The following is a 22,498-nucleotide window of genomic DNA, read 5'->3' as shown; positions in this document are numbered from 1 at the left end:
CATAGTCCTGGCTCCGGGGATGAGGTGGAGATCCTCGCCTCTGCCGCGGATCTCGCCCTCACGGAACCCTTGGGGGCCTCTCCTATGGACTCAGCTGACTCTCCCCCGGTGGCGGCAGTTGGCTCTGAAGCGCTGTCTGCCTCTTAGTCGCATTCACGCCCTCCCAGTCCCTTCCTGCTTCCATTCTCCAATGGAACTGCGGCGGTTATTTCCGCCACCTGCCTGAGCTCCGGATGCTTCTGAGTGATTCCCCTGTTCTCTGTATTGCTCTGCAGGAAACTTGGTTTCCTGCACTGCGGACCCCCGCCCTTCGCGGTTATCGGGGATACTATAAGAACTGTGCTGCCTGTCAACGAGCGTCAGGTGGGGTTTGCCTCTTTGTTCACCACTCTGTCTGTAGCTCGCCAGTACCCCTTCTGACGCCTTTAGAGGCAGTTGCTGCCAGGGTTGAGCTCTCGCCGGCTATTACTGTTTGCTCTGTTTACATTCCTCTGGATGGGGAACTCCCCCGACATGTCTTGGCTGCGCTGCTGGCTCAACTCCCGCCACCATTGCTGCTTCTGGGAGATTTCAATGCCCACAACCCTCTATGGGGTGGGACTGTCTCTGATGACCGCGGTCGGGCCGTGGAGCATTTGTTGGCTCAGCTCGAACTTAGCCTCTTGAACACCGGTGCTCCCACGCATTTCAGTGTTGCCCATGGCTCGTTCTCGGCCATCGATCTCTCTCTTTGCAGCCCCGGACTTGTCCCATCCCTCCACTGGAGGGTGCACCCTGACCTGTGCGGTAGTGACCATTTTCCCATCTATTTGTCACTACCCCAGTGTCGTTCTTCTGGGCGCCTGCCCCGCTGAGCTCTCCACAGGGCAGACTGGCCGGCTTTTACTTCTGCTGCAGCCATTGAGTCTCCCCCACAGGGTGACATTGACGAGGTGGTCCGTGTTTTAACCACGTCCATCATTTCAGCGGCCGAGGCTGCCATCCCCCGATCTTCTGGCCTCCCTCGGAGGAAGGCCGTACCCTGGTGGTCGCCGGAGATTGCTGAGGCTATTCGCGACCGTCGGCGGGCTCTCCAGCGTCATAGGCGGCACCCGTCTCTCAAGACCCTCATCGCCTTTAAGAGGCTCCGTGCCTTGGCCCGTCGTCTTATTGCACGGCGTAAGCAGGAGTGCTGGGAGAGGTATGTCTCATCCTTAGGCTCCCATGTCTCCCCCTCACTCGTGTGGTCCCGGATCCGGCGGATTTATGGATATCAGACCCCTATGGGTGTCCCTGGGCTCTCCTTGGACGGCGCTGTCTGCACGGACACTGCCGCCATTGCTGAACGGCTTGCCGCGCACTTTGCTCAGAGCTCTGCGACTGCATCTTATCCCCCCGCCTTTCGCTCTCTAAAGGAGCGAGCCAAGCGGACGCCGTTCTCACTCCACACGCGTCGTTCTGAAACATACAATGCTCCTTTCAGAGAGAGGGAACTCCTCGCTGCCCTCGCTGATTGCCCTGATACAGCACCAGGCCCAGACTGCATCCACGCGCAGATGCTGAAGCATCTCTCCAGGGACTGCCAGAGACACATTCTCGCGATATTTAATCGCATTTGGAGCGAAGGCATGTTCCTGTCGCAATGGCGAGAGGGTGTTATTGTCCCCATCTTGAAGCCCGGTGCGGACCCACTGGCGGTGGACAGCTATCGTTCCATTACCCTCACCAACGTTTTGTGCAAATTGCTCGAACGTATGGTGGGGCGGCGTTTGTGTTGGGTCCTTGAGTCGCGCGGTCTCCTCGCTCCATCCCAGGGTGGCTTCCGTCGGGGCCGGTCTGCAGTGGACAATTTGGTGCGGCTGGAATCTGCTGTCCGTACGGCCTCTGCCCGACGTCAGCATCTCGTTGCTGTATTTTTCGATCTGCGGAAGGCATATGACACCACATGGAGGCATCACATCCTCGCCACGTTGCATGAGTGGGGTCTTCGTGGTCGGCTCCCGGCTTTTCTTCAAAGCTTTTTATTGCGCCGCTCTTTCCGGGTGCAAGTCGGTGCCACCTCTAGTTCATCTTATATACAGGAAAATGGGGTCCTGCGGGGCTCAGTGTTGAGCGTCTCCTTATTTCTAGTGGCCATTAATGGTCTGGCTGCAGCGGTGGGGTCGTCGGTGTCTCCTTCCTTGTATGCCGACGACTTCTGCATCTCATTTAGCTCCACGACTACGGGAGTCGCCGACCGCAGGCTGCAAGTCGCCGTTCGCAAGGCAGCATCATGGGCTCTGACTCATGGTTTTCAGTTCTCTGCACCCAAGACTCGAGTTATGCACTTCTGCAGGCGTCAGACGGTCCACCCTCATCCTGAACTTTACCTCGACGGCCACCTGCTTGAAGTGGTGAACACTTGCCGCTTCTAGGGACTTGTGTTTGATGCCTGGCTCACATGGGTTCCTCATGTTACTCAGCTGAAGCAAAAATGCTGGCGGCACCTCAACGCCCTCCGCTGCCTTAGCCACACGTCTTGGGGTGCAGATCGCTGCACACTGTTGCGATTGTACAGAGCCCTTGTGCAGTCCCGGCTTGAGTATGGGAGCCTGGCCTATGGGTCTGCGTCACCCTCAGTGTTGAAGTTGTTAGACCCCATACACCACTGTGGGGTTCGGCTTGCAACTGGCGCTTTTCGCACCAGCCCCATGGATAGTATACTGGTGGAGGCCGGGGTTCCCCCGCTGTGGATTCGCCGCCATCGTCTGCTCGCCGACTATGCTGTCCACGTGCATTGCTCGCCAGGCCATCCCAATCGTCGCCTGCTTTTCCCTGCAATGGTCCTCCATCTGCCCGAACGGCGACCTAGGTCTGGGCTTTCTGTAGCTGTCTGTGTCCAGTCCCTGCTGTCAGAACTGGGGTCATTCCCTCTTCTGCCTCCCTTCCGGGTCCGTACCCCTACGCCTCCCTGGTGTTTGTCCCGGCCGTCCGTCCGTCCGTCTGGATTTGGCACAGGGACCTAAGGACTCGGTTCCGCCTGTGGCCCTCCGTCGCCGTTTTCTTGCGCTCCTCGCATCATTTCCGGGCAGTGAGCCTGTCTACACTGATGGTTCCCTGGTTGATGGTCGCACTGCCTACGCTTTTGCTCACGCTGCCCATGTTGAGCAACGCTCCTTGCCGGCTGGCTGCAGTATTTATACTGCAGAGCTGGTGGCCATCTTGCGCGCCCTTGAGCATATGCGTTTCTGCTCAGGTAGGTCCATCGTCATCTGCAGTGACTCCCTGAGCAGCCTTCAGGCCATCGACCGCTGCTATTCCTCTTCTCCTCTGGTGTCCTCTACTCAGGAGTCTGTTTCCGCCATTTCCCGTTCTGGTCGTTCAGTGGTCTTGGTTTGGACGCCAGGTCATGTTGGCATCCCGGGGAACGAACGTGTTGACAGGTTGGCCAAAGGGGCGATCGACGCCCCAGCTTTGGAGATCGGCCTCACAGCTCGCGACCTGCAGCTGGTGTTGCGCCATAAGGTGCTTGGGGTGTGGTCTGTTGAGTGGCGTGGCATGACAGCCCCGAATAAACTGCGGGCTGTCAAGGAGACGACCGATGTGTGGCGATCCTCCCTGCTGTCTTCTCGCAGGGAGTCTGTTATCCTGTGTCGGCTCCACATCGGCCATACATACCTGACGCACGGCCATCTTTTGCATCAGGAGGATCCCCCCTGTGTTGGTGTGGGTCCCGGCTGACGGTCGCCCACGTTTTGTTGGAGTGTCCCCGACTGCGCACCCTTCGGCAGTCTTTTAATCTCCCAGGCACCTTGCCTTTGATTTTATGCGATGATGCCTCCATGGCTGACAGTGTTTTACATTTTATCCGTGCTAGTCCTTTTTATGGTTCCATTTAGAGTGGTCCTGCACCTTTCCCTTTGTGTGTCTCTTGTCCTCGAGTCTCTCGTATTTGGTTGCAGATTTTAGTGTGTCGTCGGTTGGTTGACTCTTTCCCTTTTTTGTTGTCGTGGTCAGTCAACCAGTCTCCGGCCATCTTCTTTTCTTCTGTTTTTTTTTTTGTCTGGTGTTCATCTGTCCTCTTCGTGTCTGTCGTTTTCGTTACCGCATTTGTGTTCTTTTAGGGCCTGGGGGGAGTATCCTTCCCCTTGGGGTTTTATCTGCTCCGCGCCTTAATGTCTCGCCTGTTTTTGGAATGGGGGACTGATGACCTTAGCTGTTTAGTCCCCCTTAAACATCCTAACAACCACCAACCACCACCTTTGAGAGTTACGGATTTTCACTGCGTGAAGGCGAGACGCCTGCAACTTAAAATACTGCAATTAGATGATCTTCGTTTGCATTCCCAGCCACGTTCCATTCTCCAGGATGAGTTGGCGTTTCTGTATCATTTAATACGGCTTCTAACGCGATGTCAAAGGACGTGTCTCACAACAGATGGAGGTGAGTGGTCATCCCAACCTGATATAATACGCGAACTTTCCCCGGATTTTTCCGGTTTTTACACTAAAGTGGAATCGTACTGTATACCGTCTGTTAATTTCACTTCCCTCCTTGATTGTGTTGTTACGCCAGCTCGCCATGAGGAGTTTTTGCCCGCGTTTCACAGTATGAGGTATCTGGCATTGTAGTTCGCTCTTCTTCCAGCAAGTCGTTGGGTTTGAATGGTCTTCCCAAAGAATTTTATGTTTCAATTTGGTCTCTGATAGGAGGTACGATAAAGTCTTTGGTGAATGAAATGGCACAAGGGAAACAATTCCTGCCCTCATTAAGGTCGGAAAAATTGTTTTAATTCCCAAAAAGATGGGACGTCCGTCCGTGGATCACGTCCGATCTGCGACGCTACTCAATTTTGATTATAAAATCGTAGCGCTGGCGATAAATCGGAATTTGCCGGTTTTGCTTGTTGACGTCGCGCGTTATCAGATTTGTCCTCCAGATCCTACCCTTCTGACTCTCGTTACTGAATGTCGTGATCTCGTCTCGATTGTTTCCACTGTTGATGTGTCAGGAGCTTTATTAGTTATTGATTTTAATCATGCGTTTGACAGAGTCAGCTATGATTTTCTGTTGGGAGTGGTGGCGGCTGTTTGTTTTAAAGATACTACACGACAGCATCTCACAGCTCTAATTAGTGGTATCTAGGAATCGATCGACGCTGATGGTCGTCTTACTCCACCACAGTAGTGTGTCGTCCTACTTCTGGAACCCTTGCTGCAATCCGTAGCTGTTCGGTTGGGTGGTTGGTCTTAATTGGGAGAAAGGTTTATCGTCCAAGCATATGCCGATGACGTTATGGTACTTCTTCGTCCTCATGACGGTATGCCGGTACTCAATGACGTTTTTGGTGCATTTTGTCGTCTTACGTGAGCACAAGTAACGACTGGAAATGTCAGCTACTCAGTTTGCGGGGATTTGACGCGGTTGAGATTCAATGGGCCGTGGCTGTTGGCCGCTATTTGTTATTGATTTTTGTCCGTCACTGACAGGATTCAAGGAGCAATCCTCGAACACGGACATCGTAGCCTCCGTAACTTCATAAGGTTCGGACCTTGGGAACTTACATGTTGAGTAAAGTGTATTTTGTTGCACAAGTATTCCCCTCCCTACGATGATGCAGTATCACGAAAGTTACAACAGTTATGGGGCAAGTTTATCTGGCGATATTCCATGCTTCGGATGCGCTAAGAGATCCCCGGCTGACGGGATGTTTGTACCTCCCTGACCTTAAGGCCATGGCTTCTGCTTTACTTCTCGACGCACTATTTTGACGTGTCTTCGCATCCCCAAATTACTAACAGCTCGCCTATCTGCCTGTCTCCCACTAGCGAAATGGTGGTAGGATGAATAATAAATTAGGGCTGATTCGGGAATTTTTATAAATGTTAGTTAATTGGCAGTCGATAGTCTTTCCGAATCGAGACACGCCAGGTTAGCCGAGCGGCACTAACACGCTGCTTCCTGGGCTCGGGTAGGTGCGCCGGCCCCGGATCGAATCCGCCCGGCGGATTAATGACGAAGGCCGGTGTGCCATCCAGCCTGGATGTGGTGTTTAGGCGGTTTTCCACATCCCCCTAGGTGAATACGGAGCTGGTTCCCACTTCCCGCCTCAGTTACACGGCTCGCAGACTTCTGAACACTTTCGCATTATTCCATGGATTACACTAGTCGCAGACAGCTGGGGTACACTAATTCCTTCTCGGGGGGTACGGGGTGGTGGCAGGAAGGGCATCTGGCCACCCCTTCAACCAACATTGCCACATCCAATTAACCATGCCGATCCTGAGTCTCCGCGGGAAACACGGCACAGGCAAAGGAAAGAAAGAAAAGTCTTTCCGAGTCGTATCTCTTTGTAAAAATGCTGTTACGTCGCTGGATGTTTCCAGATCGCGTTTCTTCTGTGGCATCCCTGTCGCCAAAGGCATATTGGAAAACTATTTGGTCCTATTTTTCAATGGAAGTGGCATTCTTATGGTACCAAGTCAAATGGTTCAAATGGCTCTGAGCACTATGGGACTCAACTGCTGAGGTCATTAGTCCCCTAGAACTTAGAACTATTTAAACCTAACTAACCTAAGAACATCACAAGCATCCATGCCCGAGGCAGGATTCGAACCTGCGACCGTAACGGTCTTGCGGTTCCAGACTGCAGCACCTTTAACCGCACGGCCACTTCGGCCGGCGGTACCAAGTCGTTCATAACCTTGTCCCTACCAACGTTCGGCTTTTTCGCATTATTTTTGGTGAGACAGACCGATGCAGTCGTTGCCAGGAAACGGCTACGTTATGTCATCCGTTGGTTCCGCTAACGATTCTTTCCCAGCACGAAGAAAAATACAGTTTTGTAGCTTGTCGGGAATGGTGTTCATTACATGGTGGGGAGGGGGTGTGACCCGGACCCTCGTGTCTTTTACCAGTATATGGTTACAGCCAACTGGACATGGCAAAAGGTGTCACGTTATGGTGCTCCTTTCGCGAATGTGCTGTATCCCTTGTTTAATCGGTAAGGATATGGATGACGTGTGGTATCTCTTTTCTGTTGAATGTTTCATTCCTGATACCATTCTTTTGGTAAAATTGACAAAAAGTGGTTAGGGAAGGGCCTTTACGTGCGGAAGGTCGTGGGTTCTACTCTCGTCACGTGCTTTATGTTTTTATTTTGTCAAATGTTTATCGCAATGGATTTGATAATTGGTTTTGTTCAACAATAAAGAAAGAGTGGTACAATGATCGCCTGCCACACGGCTAGCCTGCGTTCGATCCCCAGATGATGCAATTTTTAAACAAAGGTGCATGTTCTACAAGCATTTCTGCGACGTGTAAAGTACCTATAAAAACTGGTAGAGCTTGGCACTGGTAATCACAGGATTGCTGGTTCGAGTCTCGTTAGGGTCATTATTTTTTCGTTCACTTCGAATACCTACATAATTTAAATATAAAATTCATCAAATGTATGCTAATTAACCCATAAAAATTTTCATTTCTTACAAAAAAATTCACGTTTTCTTGTTTATTATTACATGTGGCTAACGAAATTGTAGTTTTCATGGCAGATAATTCTTCATTGTCAATCTTTCATAAAATATTGTTAATAAAGAATATTAAAAAAATGGTTCAAATAGGTCTGAGCACTATGGGACTTAACCTCTGAGTTCATCAGTCCCCTAGAACTTAGAACTACTTAAACGTAACTGACCTAAGGACATCACACACATCCATGCCCGAGGCAGGATCCGAACCTGCGACCGTAGCAGCCGCGCGGTTCCAGACGGTAGCGCCTAGAACCGCTCGGCCACTCCGGCTGGCGAATATTAAAATTAGAGAGACAATACAACTCAGTTTTTTATGTATTTTATACTTCACAGAAATGCTCATAGAACATAGAGTTTTGTTTCAAATTTTGTAACGGTTAGGAAACAAAGCCAGGTCGCTCGCATGGAATATAAGCAATCTACCATAGAGCCGCATAGCCTATACGAAGATTATATCCAACTTCAGTGAATTAAAGACATTCTGAATACTTAAAAGTTGATTATCTCAAGAATTTTTGAAAATCGTATCGAACTGCTTAGGCTAACTGATATTTAAGTTCTGAACTTCACGCACCATAAATATTTTTAAAGAAAGATACGGATAAATTGGCCAATAGCGGGTAGAATTTGCCCACTGAGGGTTCTGTAGAAACTTAATTATGTATATAGACAGTTCATCCATCCGGGAAATCGTGTATCTCAACGATTTAATATTAGCAAGATACTGGTCCGGGGAATTTCTAGAATGTATCAAAATCTGTACAGTAGTTCCTTAGACTAGCCTGGACACACAAAGAGAAACGATCAGAGGACTTCAGTTCATCAGTGTAGAAATCGAAGATTTAATAAAACATTTTTATTTACTTACCAAAACATGACTATAACTTACTTTTTATGTTAGCATGCAGTAATGTTCGTTTATTATGCTTCTGAAGGATGATGAATGCATTGATGTTCGAACGGGAAAAGATTTTCTTATTGGTATTATTAAAGTTTAACAAGTTTCAGAATTTTTACTTTACTTTTACTGTGCAACATTGCTTCTTGCCAAGTTTCGTCATTCAAGGCCAACGGGAAGCACTCTATAGGTTTTGAAGAGTGAGTTCTTGAGTATCAAAATATGTGACACAAATTTCCGCATCTTTTCATTGCATTGACTTAGAAGTTTACAATTTTTAATTTTTACGCCCCGAGGGGACCATAGACCTTAGCGTGTGACATAATTTGAACCTGATACGTCAAACTGTTCCAGAAAAAAGCATCTTAACAATTGAACTGACAACTGGATTACAAAAACGGACAATTTTTTTTCGTTTGATATAATTGCAAACTAGCAATTTTAAGATTTTTCTTTTACTTGCACTGTTAAACTTCTTCTTACCAAATTTCATGATTCTAAGTCAACGGGAAGCAACGTTTAGATTTTGAAGAGTTAGCTTTCGATTTTAAAAATATGACATACATGGACGTATCTTTAGGTTGCACTGACTTAGACGCTCACAATTTTTACACCACCAACGGAAGAAGGATCTTAACAGACGGACAGACAAATAAATAGACTGATAAAAATGACGAAAAATATTTTTTATTTTTCTATGATAACAAATTAACATTTTTCTGATTTTTACATTTACTTGTGCTGGGAAACCTTGCACCTTGCTAAATTTCATGATTCTAGGACAACGGGAAGCACCCTACAGGTTTCCATGAGCGAGTTTTCGAGTATCAAAATTCGTGTCATAAATGGCCGTACCTTTTGACTGAAGTGACTTATAAGTTTAAACTTTTTACGATTCCAAGGGACCATAGGCCTTAACATGTGACTTAACTTTGAACGTGGTAGGTCTTCCTGTTCCTGAGAAAATGGGTTCCTAACAGTCGCAGAGGCAGACAGACAGACAAACGGACGGACGGACAACAAAGCGTTACTATAAGGGTTCCGTTTTCACAGATCGAGGCAATGAACTCTAAAAAGTTGCAAAATCAGATTGCCGTATGGTATCCTTGTTAGCGTGGGTCTGCACACGTAACACACATACTGAGCCGCGCGGGATTGGCCGAGCGGTCTAGGGCGCTGCAGTCATGGACTGTGCGACTGGTCCAGGCGGAGGTTCGAGTCCTCCCTTTGGCATGGGCGTGTGTGTTTGTCCTTAGGATAATTTAGGTTAAGTAGTGTGTAAGCTTAGGGACTGATGACCTTAGCAGTTAAGTCCCATAAGATTTCACATAAATTTGAACATTTTGAACACACATACTGAAGTCCAATCCTGAAACCTAAGTGGAAACCTTGGAAAGGTAACAGCATTAAATTGAAAATTATGTCAACGTTTATCTGCGAAATGTCTTATGTCTGAAAAGGGGACCAAAAGAAAATTAGTACTCCCCACATAAAAAGAGACGAAAAACCAAATGTTAGTGAAAGACTTATGTCAGTAGTCCGTAATTCCAATAACTTATACTAAAACATGTTTCTCTAGGAATGACGCAAAGTTGCCACATCAAAGGTTGAATATTTATGTCCCCATCTCACACTGACTATATAAGGCCGTCCGCGAGATTAAACATAAAACTGCCTGCCCACAGACGTGCTGAGTGAAAAAGACTTCTAATGTAACCGAGCGGCGGCAGGCAATGGTCCGCCGTGTCGTCTGGTTTCACTGCCACTTCTCGCGGTACTCCCTCTCAGTGGACGTTTATAGAACAGGATCCAGAGTTAATCGAGTCACCATTATTCCGGTGAGAATACTCGCGTGGCGGCGTTTCTTCGGTCGAAAAGCCGATTCAGTGCAATAAACTCTTCCCACGTAGACAGTTGCGCAGGACGGAGCTGTTCCCGGAATCACAAAAAGCAGATCGGCAGTCCTGCAAATCTGTTAGCGGAGAAAGACACTTGTAGCCCACCGCCGAGTCCGTGTAACGGCAGAAACCGTTCCCCTCCAGTGACGCCCGGGCATTGTAAAAAGTATCTGAGAGTCTAGCGGGCGACGAATTACAGTTTCGTTCGACAAATGAAGTAATGGCACCGTGCGATGGTATCTAGTGGTTGCTGCTAATGTAGTTGCTCTTCCAAACAGCATTCCATACGAGTAAACCAGCTGCGTCTTTACCTGTGGTTACTCGTACTTTAGGTACGTGGGCTATTCACGGATCTGTTTCAAAACAATAGCTTAATACAGCCACAGGGTTGAGCCGCGCACGTCTGTTTTCGTGCTCCGTAGCTAATTCGCTGCAAATAATAACCTGTAGCTGTGACCCTGAAGTCAAATATTCTGTACACTGGCTAGAATTAAGAGCTAATAAAATGCTGAAGATTAGATGGGTGGATCACGCAACTAATGAGGAGGTACTGAATAGAATTGGGAAGAAGAGGAATTTGTGGCACAACTTGACTAGAAGAAGAGATCGGTTCGCAGGACATACTCTGAGGCGTCAAGGGATCACCAAGTGAGTTCAAAATGTGTAAAGGTTTTTTGTAAATTACAGCTACCAGTCACAAAACTTTGTCAACTATTGTATTACTTATTTATTTAGTGACTTGTTTCGAGGGAATACCTCATCTTCAGGCTAAATGGCACTAAAAAAAAAAAAAAAAAAAAAAACTTTACAATAACGTCATACTGATGTTGCATAGTCTTTTCGTAAATGCTGTGGTCATCTTTGTTCTTCTGGCGTGGCAAAGATGACCACAGCATTTACGAAAAGACTATGTAGCATCAGTATGACCTTACTGTAAAGTTGCTTTTGCAATGCCATTTAATCTGAAGATTAGGTATTCCCTCGAAACAAGTCGCTATATAAATAAGTAATACAACAGTAGGCAAAGTTTGTGACTGGTAGCGGTAATTAAAAAAAAAAAGCTTTACATATTTCTTGAGACAGTCACGGTCGAAAAATAGTCAAAATGCCTTCAAATTCTAGTTCAAAAAGTGTGTGTGTGTGTGTGTGTGTGTGTGTGAATTCCTAAGGGACCAAACTGCTGAGACCATCGGTCCCTAGACTTACACACTACTTAAACTAAGTTACGTTAAGAACAATACACACACACACACCCCATGCCCGAGGGAGGACTCGAACTTCCGGCGGGAGGGCCGCGTAATCCGTGACATGGCGCCTTAAACCGCGCGGCCACTCCAGCGGCACCAAGTTAGTATTGGAGGGCAGCGTGGAGGGTAAAAATCGTAGAGGGAAACCAAGAGGTGAATACACTAAGCAGATTCAGAAGATGTAGGGTGCAGTAGTTCCTTGGAGATGAAGAAACTTGAACAGGACAGAGTAGCATGGAGAGCTGCATCAAACCAGTCTCTGGACTGAATACCACAACAACAACAAAATACACTGAAATACAAAATAAATGTTAAATAAATAATTTAATAGAAATGGTTCTATTCTAACGTCTGTAATTGATGTAGACGGTTTCGAATTATGTTAAATACTAGTAATGTTTATTCACTAAAGAATATCTTAAATAAACGGAAACTTGTCCTACGATTTTCAGTTCAAATACAGAGAGAAAATACTCTTATCATACGCAGTAAAGTTACGCTCATAGCGTTATGGGAATGATAGAAAAACTCCAGACGAAATAGGAATCAAAGATATGCGAAAACAAAGTCCATTTCGTTATCACAGTACACGAAATATTCTCCAGCTCAGAACGCAGTTCAACATGACGATTTACGAATTATCAGATGCGATACAAAGAATAGTAACTCATCCTCTGTCTATCCTCAATCAAGCACATTAAGTTAGAGTCCTACTCTGGAGCACATTCAGACATCATTTGAGAAGTCCATTGAGAAGTTATAGTATGGTAGCAGTCGTTCACCGACTGGAATCAGACACCTCCACGATCGAACACCACTCTTTACCACAGGCAGGTCTGCCTCCTACCAGAAATCGCGCAAAAGTACCCAGTATCGCCCTCCCGAGCTCTTCATTCGAAAAGTTCAAGTCTCCACTTGACTTCCATAGTGTTCCGCTACTATCTGCTTTGCCATTGGCTGAAGGCCATTCCCAACAAAAATACGTTTTTCGTAAGTTCTACAGACACGATTTGGCTTAACGTGACCCCTTCCCGGACTAAAATAATGCGAGTATATTAGAATAATACTTAAATAAAGAAATGTTATAAGCTTTTGGTCATACTCAGACCATTCGCAATAAATAAAGTTTTATCCATAAATAAGTTAGTATTCTTGTGCAAGTGTGGTCATGATATATGACAACAGATTATCGTTAAATATTGTTTAAACAGTTATTTAGTCATGCTTGTCAGAAGTGGCTTTTGGCACTCTTTTAAGGGGCGTTTGCAGAGCCTATGCGGGCAACGTTTAATTAGCCTACTTCATTTACTTTTGTTTCTGAAACAAAGGAAGATAAAACTCTAAAATTTTTACAGATATCTTATCCATGTTATTAATGTTTACTGAACCTGACTTAAGACATGAGGCACAAAAGAAGGAGAGATATACATGTATTTTACATGTATTTTCAATAATGCTATTTTTATTACAAATAACCGTACATATAACGCCCTAGATGTCTATCTATTTAAGTTATTGCTATGGCTGTGCTTCAGTAGGTGCAGTATGTTATAATGAAATTGGTGCCAAAGTTTCATATAGCTATCACAAGTAATTTTTGATATGAAGTACATAAAGCATAAAAAAAACGTGATTTCGAGAAAATCACATTTAAGGTTTAAAATGATAAAAATTGACTTGTAGTTTTAAATTAAGCCTGAAAAACATCCAGCAGCATAGTCAGCATCATCATCTTTGCCAGCTTCCTTCTCTAACAGTTTTTTCTTCTGACTGACATCGCCTCTTTGGTGGTGAACTCAACTGCACACTGTGCCTTGCCGAGTCTCAACTTGTCCAATAACTTCAAGCCGTTTACAAAATGTTCAAATGTGTGTGAATTCCTAAGGGACCAAACTGCTGAGGTCATCAGTCCCTAGACTTATACACTACTTAAACTAACTTATGCTAACACACACCCATGCCCGAGGGAGGACTCGAACCTCCGGCGGGACGGGCCGCGCAATCCGTGACATGGTGCACTAAACCACGCGGACACTCCGCGCGGACAAGCCGTGTACAGTATGGCAGCCTGAAGTGATGTTAAGATGTTTTAGAATTCTTATTCTTCCCATGTTTCCATGATTAAATATTAATATAGCATCATTAACTCCTCATTTTAGTATATTCAGCCCTACAAAAATACTATTGGGAACTCGTGTCCAGCTTCTGAAGCTGATTTATTGTTTTATTAGTCAGCCGATCTTTAAGTGCCTGGCTTGTCATCAGATAGTGCGCTGGTGCGAAGAGTTTGTTTTAATTTTCTGAGACGTGTGCCCATCCTCTTTAGCACATGCCGAACGCATTCCAGTTTCTTTATCACAATATTTTCGAATGGATCTACTTCAACAACACTCTTACATGCTTTATAATCTCCATCCCAAAGGTACTGAGTGTATCGGACACCCCTTTCCTGCAATGACTGGCTAAACATTTTCACTGCGGCATCAGCTCCTGTTCCTCCACTGGATCCTTCATAATTTTTCTGACAGTTTTTTCATGTTCATTTTTTCCATTTTTCTCACAGGAGTTACAGCAATGTTTTGTAAGTGCCTCAAAATCAATTCCTGTGCCTGTGTCTACACTTGTGATAGTGGCAACCGAGTTTTTCGGTGTGTGGCCCCGATTTTGCCATGTCCCATCCAACGCAACTGGTATATTAATGCTGCCTTCGTTCATTTCAATAGCCTCATTTGTTGCAGCCTTCATTGACAAGGAAGCGACAGAATGAACCGCTCCTTCTGTAACTTCAGTGTACCTCTGAATTTTCGTAGGTGGTGGTGGTGGTGGTGGTGGTGGTGGTGGTGGTGGTGGTAGATTCATAAGCGAAAAGAAACACTGAGCCGCACTAAGACCTTTTCCGATAGCTCTCATGGCATACAGAAAAATTTTACATTTACCTCATACAGATTATTCTTGCATTCATCTGACGTTGCAAATGACTCTCTGTTGTCACAGACAGTGCAAATAAGTGCTATTGTCGTAGCAAGTCCAATTCTCGCAGAAAAATCTTCAATAATTACTTTTCCGCCGCAAATATTACAGCGCAATGAATCACACAATACCTCAACTAAAATGTTCATATCGCATAAAATATAACAAAGACCAGAAGTGCTATTTTCTAAATTATCCTGCAGTAATCCTAGTTCCTCATATTCTTTATGTATTTTAGTTTTACTTCCACAGAGTGATGTCGCAGCTCTCTTGTTCTCTGGTGGCACATTAAGGTTATTTGCTTTTACATTTGTCGGTTCCAGCTCTTGAACAACACTCTGTTTTACATTTCTAGTGTGTTGGTTACCTCCAAACTTACGTTTCTTGAAGAGGCTAGCACTTGTAGGCTTGTTTATATTGACGGCCGCTGTGGCCGAGCGGTTCTAGGTGCTTCATCCGGAACCGCGCGACTGCTACGGTCGCAGGTTCGAATCCTGCCTCGGGCATGAATATGTGTGATGTCCTTAGGTTAGTTAGGATTAAGTAGTTCTAAGTCTAGGGGACTGATGACCTCAGATGTTAAGTCCCATAGTGCTTAGAGCCATTTGAACCTCGTTTATATTATGTCAAACTGCACCAGATTTCACCGAAAGTCATAGTTTCACCCAAAACAAACTAACAATTGCTAAGCGACAGACAATACAGCAGTATGACTAACAACGAGCGACATGTATTTTCTATCCATACATGAAAATACAGTGTAGTTTCCGAGATATGCACATATAAACAGATGCACGTCCGAAATTTGATGATTTAAGAGATAGGCATGTAAGACCAGAAAATTAAAAATAAAATACTTCTAAATGTCACACACACATAATTTATGCAGCCTTTGCGCAGGAAAGAATAAATAATGTTCTAGGGCATGTTTTGCAAAATGTCAAAATTTTCGAATTTTTGCCTGCAAACTCACCTTCAAAAGGTGGTGTCAGCTAACACATGCAACTAACCATTTCTAAAATAACGATGATTTAATATTATCAACTGCAATTAATATTTAAATAAAGTTACTGGCAAAACAGTAAACTATTTTTTAAGTAAATATTCAAATATGACAAAATGTGAGGTATTCATGTTGTATCCATCCTGTGTAATTGCGGAGGATATGATGTTCTGACAAACATTTGCGTAATTAAAAGATATAAAAACGTAATAAATCAATAAATAAAATATACACATACGTACTCTGTGTGCTCAAAAGTATCCGGACACCCCCAAAACATACGTTTTTCGTATTAGGTGCATTGTGCTGCCACCTACTGCCAGGTACTCCACATCAGCGACCTCAGTAGTCATTAGACATCGTGAGAGACCACAATCGGGGCTCCGCGTAACTCACCGACTTCGAACGTGGTTAAGCGATTGCTTGTCACTTGTGTCATATGTCTGTACGCGAGATTTACACACTCCTAAACATCCCTAGGTCCACTGTCTCCGATGTGATAGTGAAGTGGAAACGTGAAGGGACATGTACAACACGAAAGCGTACAGGCCGACCTCGTCTGCTGACTGACAGAGACCGCCGACAATAGAAGAGGGTCGTAATGTGTGATAGGCAGACATCTATCCAGACCATCACACAAGAATTCCAAACTGCATCAGGATCCACTGCAAGTACTATGAGAAGGGGAAGTAAGAAAACTTGGATTTCATGGTCGAGTGGCTGTTCATAAGCCATACATCACGCCGGTAAATACCAAACGACGCCTCGCTTGGTGTAAGTAGCACAAACATTGGACGATTGAACAGTGGAAAAACGTTGTGTGGAGTGGCGAATCACGGTAGACAATGTGGCGATCCGGTCGCAGGGTGTGAGTATGGCGAATCTACATCTACATCTACATTTATACTCCGCAAGCCACCCAACGGTGTGTGGCGGAGGGCACTTTACGTGCCACTGTCATTACCTCCCTTTTCTGTTCCAGTCGCGTATGGTTCGCGGGAAGAACGACTGTCGGAAAGCCTCCGTGCGGAGGCGATGATGTTATGATGTGGTCGTGTTTTGCATGGAGGGGGGCTTGCACCCATTTGTGTTTTGCGTGGCACTATCACAGCACAGTGATGTTTTAAGCACCTTCTTGCTTCCTACTGTTGAAGAGCAATTCGAGGATGGCGACTGCATCTTTCAACACGATCGAGCAGCTGTTCATAATCCACGGCCTGTGGCGGTGTAGTTACACTACAGTATCCCTGTAATGGACTCGCCTGCACAGAGTGCTGATCTGAATCCTATAGAACACCTTCGGGATGTTTCGGAACGCCGACTTCGTTTCAGGCCTGACCGACCGACATCGATACCTCTCCTCTGTGCAGCACTCCGTGAAGAATGGTCTGCCTTTTACCAAGAAACCTTCCAGCACCTGATTGAACGTATGCTTGCGTGAGTGGAAGCTGTCATCAAGGCTAAGGGTGGGTCAACACCAAACTGAATTACAGCATTACCGTTGGAGGGTGCCACGAACTTGTAAGTCATTTTCAGCCAGGTGTCCGGACACTTTTGATCATATAGTGTAGCTTTCAGAGATGATAACTACAGTGCAATGCTGTCACCTGAGAAATCCCATAAAATGTTCAAATGTTACTAGTTCAGAGGATCATTGTGAAAATGTTTAGTCGTTGTGAAATGTTAATTTCTGTAGTTTTAAAGATGTTGAAATATTGTTGTATCATTCGATGCACCTCGTTTTTCTGAGATCTCAAATGGGTTCAGATTTGCTTCAATACTTGACTTTAAATTATTATAGGTTCTGGAAGATTTGTAAGAATACATCTTGCAGTTTGACTCAAAGCCAGCCGTAGCTGATCATCCCGCACTTTGCTAAGCGAAGTAAACGTCCTCGAAAGTACCAAATTTGGGATTTACCCACATGCAACCATGCTGCTCCTCTCTGGCCGGTACCTGCCGCATCGCGCCCTCAGCTGCACGAGCAGATTCACCTCACCTCATATCAGCTCCAGGCCGCAAAATGTCTCGCCTACATGCCAATAACGTTACCACTGTGAGTATGGACTCACAGTCTAAACTACAGTGATGGGCGAGTAACAAGTAGCTGTTTATGGGTTAAGTGTTCAGCAGCCAACAACAATTATTTACTTTCCTGTATAGCACCACCAGAGTGAAAATGTGTCAGTAAATAGTTTCCCAGGTGTTGCTCAGGGCAAATTCCAGGATTTTGCCATCCCCTGCAGAATTTTCACCCTCCCCCCTTCCCCCCACATCCTCCAGCCTGCCCCATCCTTGCCTTTTCATACGTAGTCAGTCTTTCTCACAATGTCATTCGTCCATGACGTCTTATTTTCGCCCATCACACTTACTCATACGCTTTTCCTTGTCGTGAATACACCTCTAAGACCAGAGCCATGTATACGGCACCAGTCACTAAAAAAAATGAAACATTTACAGTGCAATACATTTTGAGTTATAACGCCAAAATTATTTATGCAAAAAAATTAAGTTATGTAACTCGCAGAGTATATAACTAAAATCTTTTCACTTTTTCTCTTTCGCTGAGCACAGGATAGCCTGCGGTGCGAGACCTGTAGCAACCAGAACAGCTGAGAATCGCATTGCTGTCGTCGCTTCTGCTGCACCGAGTGCAAGGGCATAGGACAGCTAGTAACTTACATACAAATGTTTTATTTGTTGAAAAAAATATAAACCTACAGTGCCTGCTTAGTGTAGTCGTAGTACATAAAGTAAAAACGGCTGTCGTCAAATATCGATAAGGCGTCCTTTCCGACATGTCACGACCATGATCTGTGGCTCAAAACGAGCAGTTTAAAAAGCACCATCATTTACTGCAACTAAAAGTAGCGGTTATATGCTAAATAAAGTTGTTGGAACGCAAACAGTCTGAAATACTACGGAACTGCATAAATAGTTCGTCCATTGCCTTTTATTTACTTCAGCTCCAAAATAAAGTTGGACAAGTTTTTTTCTGTAATGGTTCAAATGGCTTTGAGCACTATGGGACTATACTTCTGAGGTCATCAGTCCCCTAGAAATTAGAACTGCTTAAACCTAACTAACATAAGGACATCACACACATCCACGCCCGAGGCAGTATTCGAACCTGCGACCGTAGCGGTCGCGCTGTTCCAGACTGAAGCGCCTAGAACCGCTCGGCCACCATGGCCAGCAGTCAACTAAAAATTCGTTTCATTATGCCTGCGTACTTCATTATTGGAGTGATATGTGTACTTACCAGAAGCAACATAGAGCTATCAGAGATGAAAGAATTTACAGGACAAAGTAAGAAGTAAAACAGAGTGAAAGATGTCGGAGGGAATAGATGGTGCAAGTAAGTAATGCGGGAAATATGAGAATAACGACAATAATTCGCGACTTCAGGTCAGTTGGACGAGTACTGGGACTACGAGAGATGGGAAGACGGAAGCCAAAATGGTCGTGTGGGCTGTAACTCTTTGAAAGGAAGGGGAGGTCTATCCGTTTTTAGGTCCAGCTCTCTTCTCTGGTGATGGTACAGCAGGTGACTGCGAGCGCTCGAAACGCATACGGCCCATCAGGAAAGACAACACAAAATAAAACAGCTAGCAACGGTTAAACATCTGCATTAATTTTATTAATCAGTTACGGACGTCGCAGCTCACACAGACACGCGCGTTGGAGAACATAAAAATAACAAGAAGTAAGCGAGTGAACAATGAAAACTGAAGGTTTTATACTATTGCTTGAGCACTAAGAACTATTCTGCGAACGTCCTTGTCCTTGAAAACTAACCAAAGAAATTTTAAATTTCTGTAAATGGAGTAATTAATAGTCAGGTTTCTGATACGCGGGTCGGTCTGACAGCGCTTTCAATCTTAACAAAGGAAACGAAGCGTTGACGTCCACGGGAATGACATGGAATAACAAAAGCACACCTGTTTTCTATCAGTACGCTACGTCAGCGCCGTGGTAAAAGGTATGAATTATTGCTAATGGGCTTTCGCTATTTATTAACCCATTAAAGCAGAAACGGTCTGCCAGTCATTAAAAACCGCAATACTGCTATCGTGTAAATGGAGATAAACACGTTGCTTACCTTGACGATTTCGCTTTATGTGCCTGTGGGTAATGAAGAAAAGTATGTGTTACGTCCTCAGCTGCATAGGAGGCGACGACCGAAGGACCAGTTTGCTTAAAAAGAGCAGGTGAGGCGATAGATCTGTTATCTACATATCACTCCATAATTTGAAAGTAATTCAGATTGTCGACATACTAGAGAATTCGTGTAGCTGGTGAAAGTAAAGAAATTCGAAGAGTTCGATAATATTTCTCAGTTTTCACTTCTGCCGGCTACTTCAGCACAAAGAATTACAACAAACAAAGAAATATTACTTACGGTGCGTATTCACACTATTGAAGCACAGTGTCAACGGAAAACGTTTCTTATTGCTACATATACATATATATTTTTCTCCACTCTATAGATATACGGTGGAGAAAAATTGTGTCACGAAATTTTAACCCTGGATAGCTCCTGCCAATAGGAAATAAAATTACTAATGTTGTTTCTTGGAAATTGGTGGTAGGGTCTTGTGAGATCAAACTGCTGAGGTCATCGGTCCCTAAGCTTACGCTCTACTTAATTTAACTTAAACTAACTTACGCTAAGGACAACACACACACCCATGTACGAGGGAGGACTCGAACCTCCGACGGGGGGAGCCGCCCAAACACCCCTGACCGCGTGACTAATGTTGTGTTGGTCGCCAACACCATTTTTAAACTACAGAAACTTGGCGCCACGCGCTCCGATTGGCCGTGGGATTGCCCTGCTGCCGTTAGTCGATTGACTGGCAGCGCTATGGTTGTCGGTTCAGGCATACTGTAAGTAGGCCGTTTAGGTTTTTATGTTGGTAACGCCACGTAGCACTCCGTATGAAAATCACTGACTGTGCTGTGTGCAGTCTGTGGCTGGTTGGACTCATTGTTGGAATATTCTCTTGTGTAGTGTTGGGCAGTTGGATGTGAACAGCCCGTAGCGTTGTGCAGTTGGAGGTGAGCCGCCAGCAGTGGTGGATGTAAAGAGAGAGAGAGAAGCCAGAGTTTGGGCGGACGATTTGGACGCGTGTCAGAAAAAGGAAATATGTTTATGACTTCTGAATGCTATGAAGATAAATACATTGTTCTCTATCAAAATCTTTCATTTGCTAACTATGCCTATCAGTAGCTAGTGCCTTCGGTAGTTAGAGTCTTTTATTTAGCTGGCAGTATTGGCGCTCGCTGCATTGCAGTAGTTCGAGTAACAAAGATTTCTGTGAGGTAAGTGATTCATGAAAGGAATAGGTTATTGTTAGTCAGGGCCATTCTTTTGTATGGATTATAGAAAGTCAGATTGCGTTGCGCAAAAAAATTATTGTGTGTGAATTTAGTGATGATCAGAATAAGTAAAGAGAGAACTGTCTGAGTACGTTCTGTTTTACTCAGCTGTCGTAGAAGTTTACCAGCACAGTAATACATAATTTTCCAAAGGGGACGTTTCAATACAAACGACCCTCGCCCCGTCATTGCCCCAACGCGATGTATCGCCTTGGATACATCGCGATCTCCGGCAGGCAAAGCATCCGGCAACAGGGAAATCCCGCGGCCAATCAGAACGCGTGGCACCAAGTTTCCGTAGTTTAAAAATTTTAATTTTCCGTTGTCGACCTACACAACGATTCCTACTGGCATCTGAATTTCGTGACAGTTTTTCTGCTCTCTCTCTCTCTCTCTCTCTCTCTCTCTCTCTCTCTCTATATATATATATATATATATATATATATATATATATATATATATTCCTTAAAGTGGTATTTTTTTGTGTCTATTTGACTGGGTGGTCCAAATTAATGTAGCGCGATACTGAGCTTAACGGTATGTTCTCTACCACTTTATGTGTCTTACGGCCTGAAGTGGTGGACCCCTCAATTACAGAAACAAACCAACTTATAAATCTGATTGGATTCTTTTTAAAATGGTCCATATATTTCAGGCGCGGATGCAGTGTTGCTTCTGGGAAACAGTTTTAGACTCTCTCCTTTCTGTCCTTACCAAAAAGTACACTGCCTGACTCCAAAGTTCATAAAAGTGTCGGCTCTTGGTTATTATTCTGCGGCATATGGATATCCTTAAAAACCGTGAAAATTTCAAAAAATGACTCATGATGTTCGATGGTACCACCACTCCAACAAACGTTTCACCACAACCAAAAATAGTTGGCACATTGTATTCAGCATAAGATAAAAGAAATTATAAAAGTATACAGCCATCTGATGAAGAACCAGTCGGTTCGAGACAGGTAACGGCTAAACTCGCTTTTCACAAGTAGCACCATTACAGGTCCCGGTTGCTGTGTTTAGATACTGTACGGGTTAACCTACATCTTTATACAGTCACTATCGCACCCCATCATTTTTGCACAAAATAATAGAATATTGCATTGTAACACGTAGTTCATGTAGTTTCCTTCAGACACCTAGCAGATACATCAGAACCACATGAAACTACCAGTACGTTATTTTGAAAACAAAGATTTCTCCCACCTAATACTTAAAAGAAGAATCATCGGTATCTATTGGTATTGGTTTGTTAAATCTGTTGCATCACGCAGTAGTATTGGCGCTTCTATGGTCTACAGATTCCTGAGTAACGGAAGTCTAATATCAACTGGATCTAGCTTGTCTATCCATGACGAGTAGCTGAGGCCCCAGATTTACGGGCTGAGATGAGGCGGGAAGTGCAAATTTCAGCGTTTCTTTCGTGGCGAGCAACATGACGTTAGAGTGATCTTTACGGTCGACAAATACATTGTATTATCATTTTTTTTTTATATTTGCGATAAGATCGTATGGGACCAAACCGCCGAGGTCATCGGTCCCTAGGCTTACATACTACTTAAACTAACTTACGCTAAGGACAATACACACTCCCATGGCCGAGGGAGGACT

The sequence above is a fragment of the Schistocerca americana genome, chromosome 4 (genome assembly GCF_021461395.2).
Source record: "Schistocerca americana isolate TAMUIC-IGC-003095 chromosome 4, iqSchAmer2.1, whole genome shotgun sequence".
In the NCBI taxonomy this organism is placed as follows: domain Eukaryota; kingdom Metazoa; phylum Arthropoda; class Insecta; order Orthoptera; family Acrididae; genus Schistocerca; species Schistocerca americana.
Note: the sequence above shows the minus strand (reverse complement) of the source record.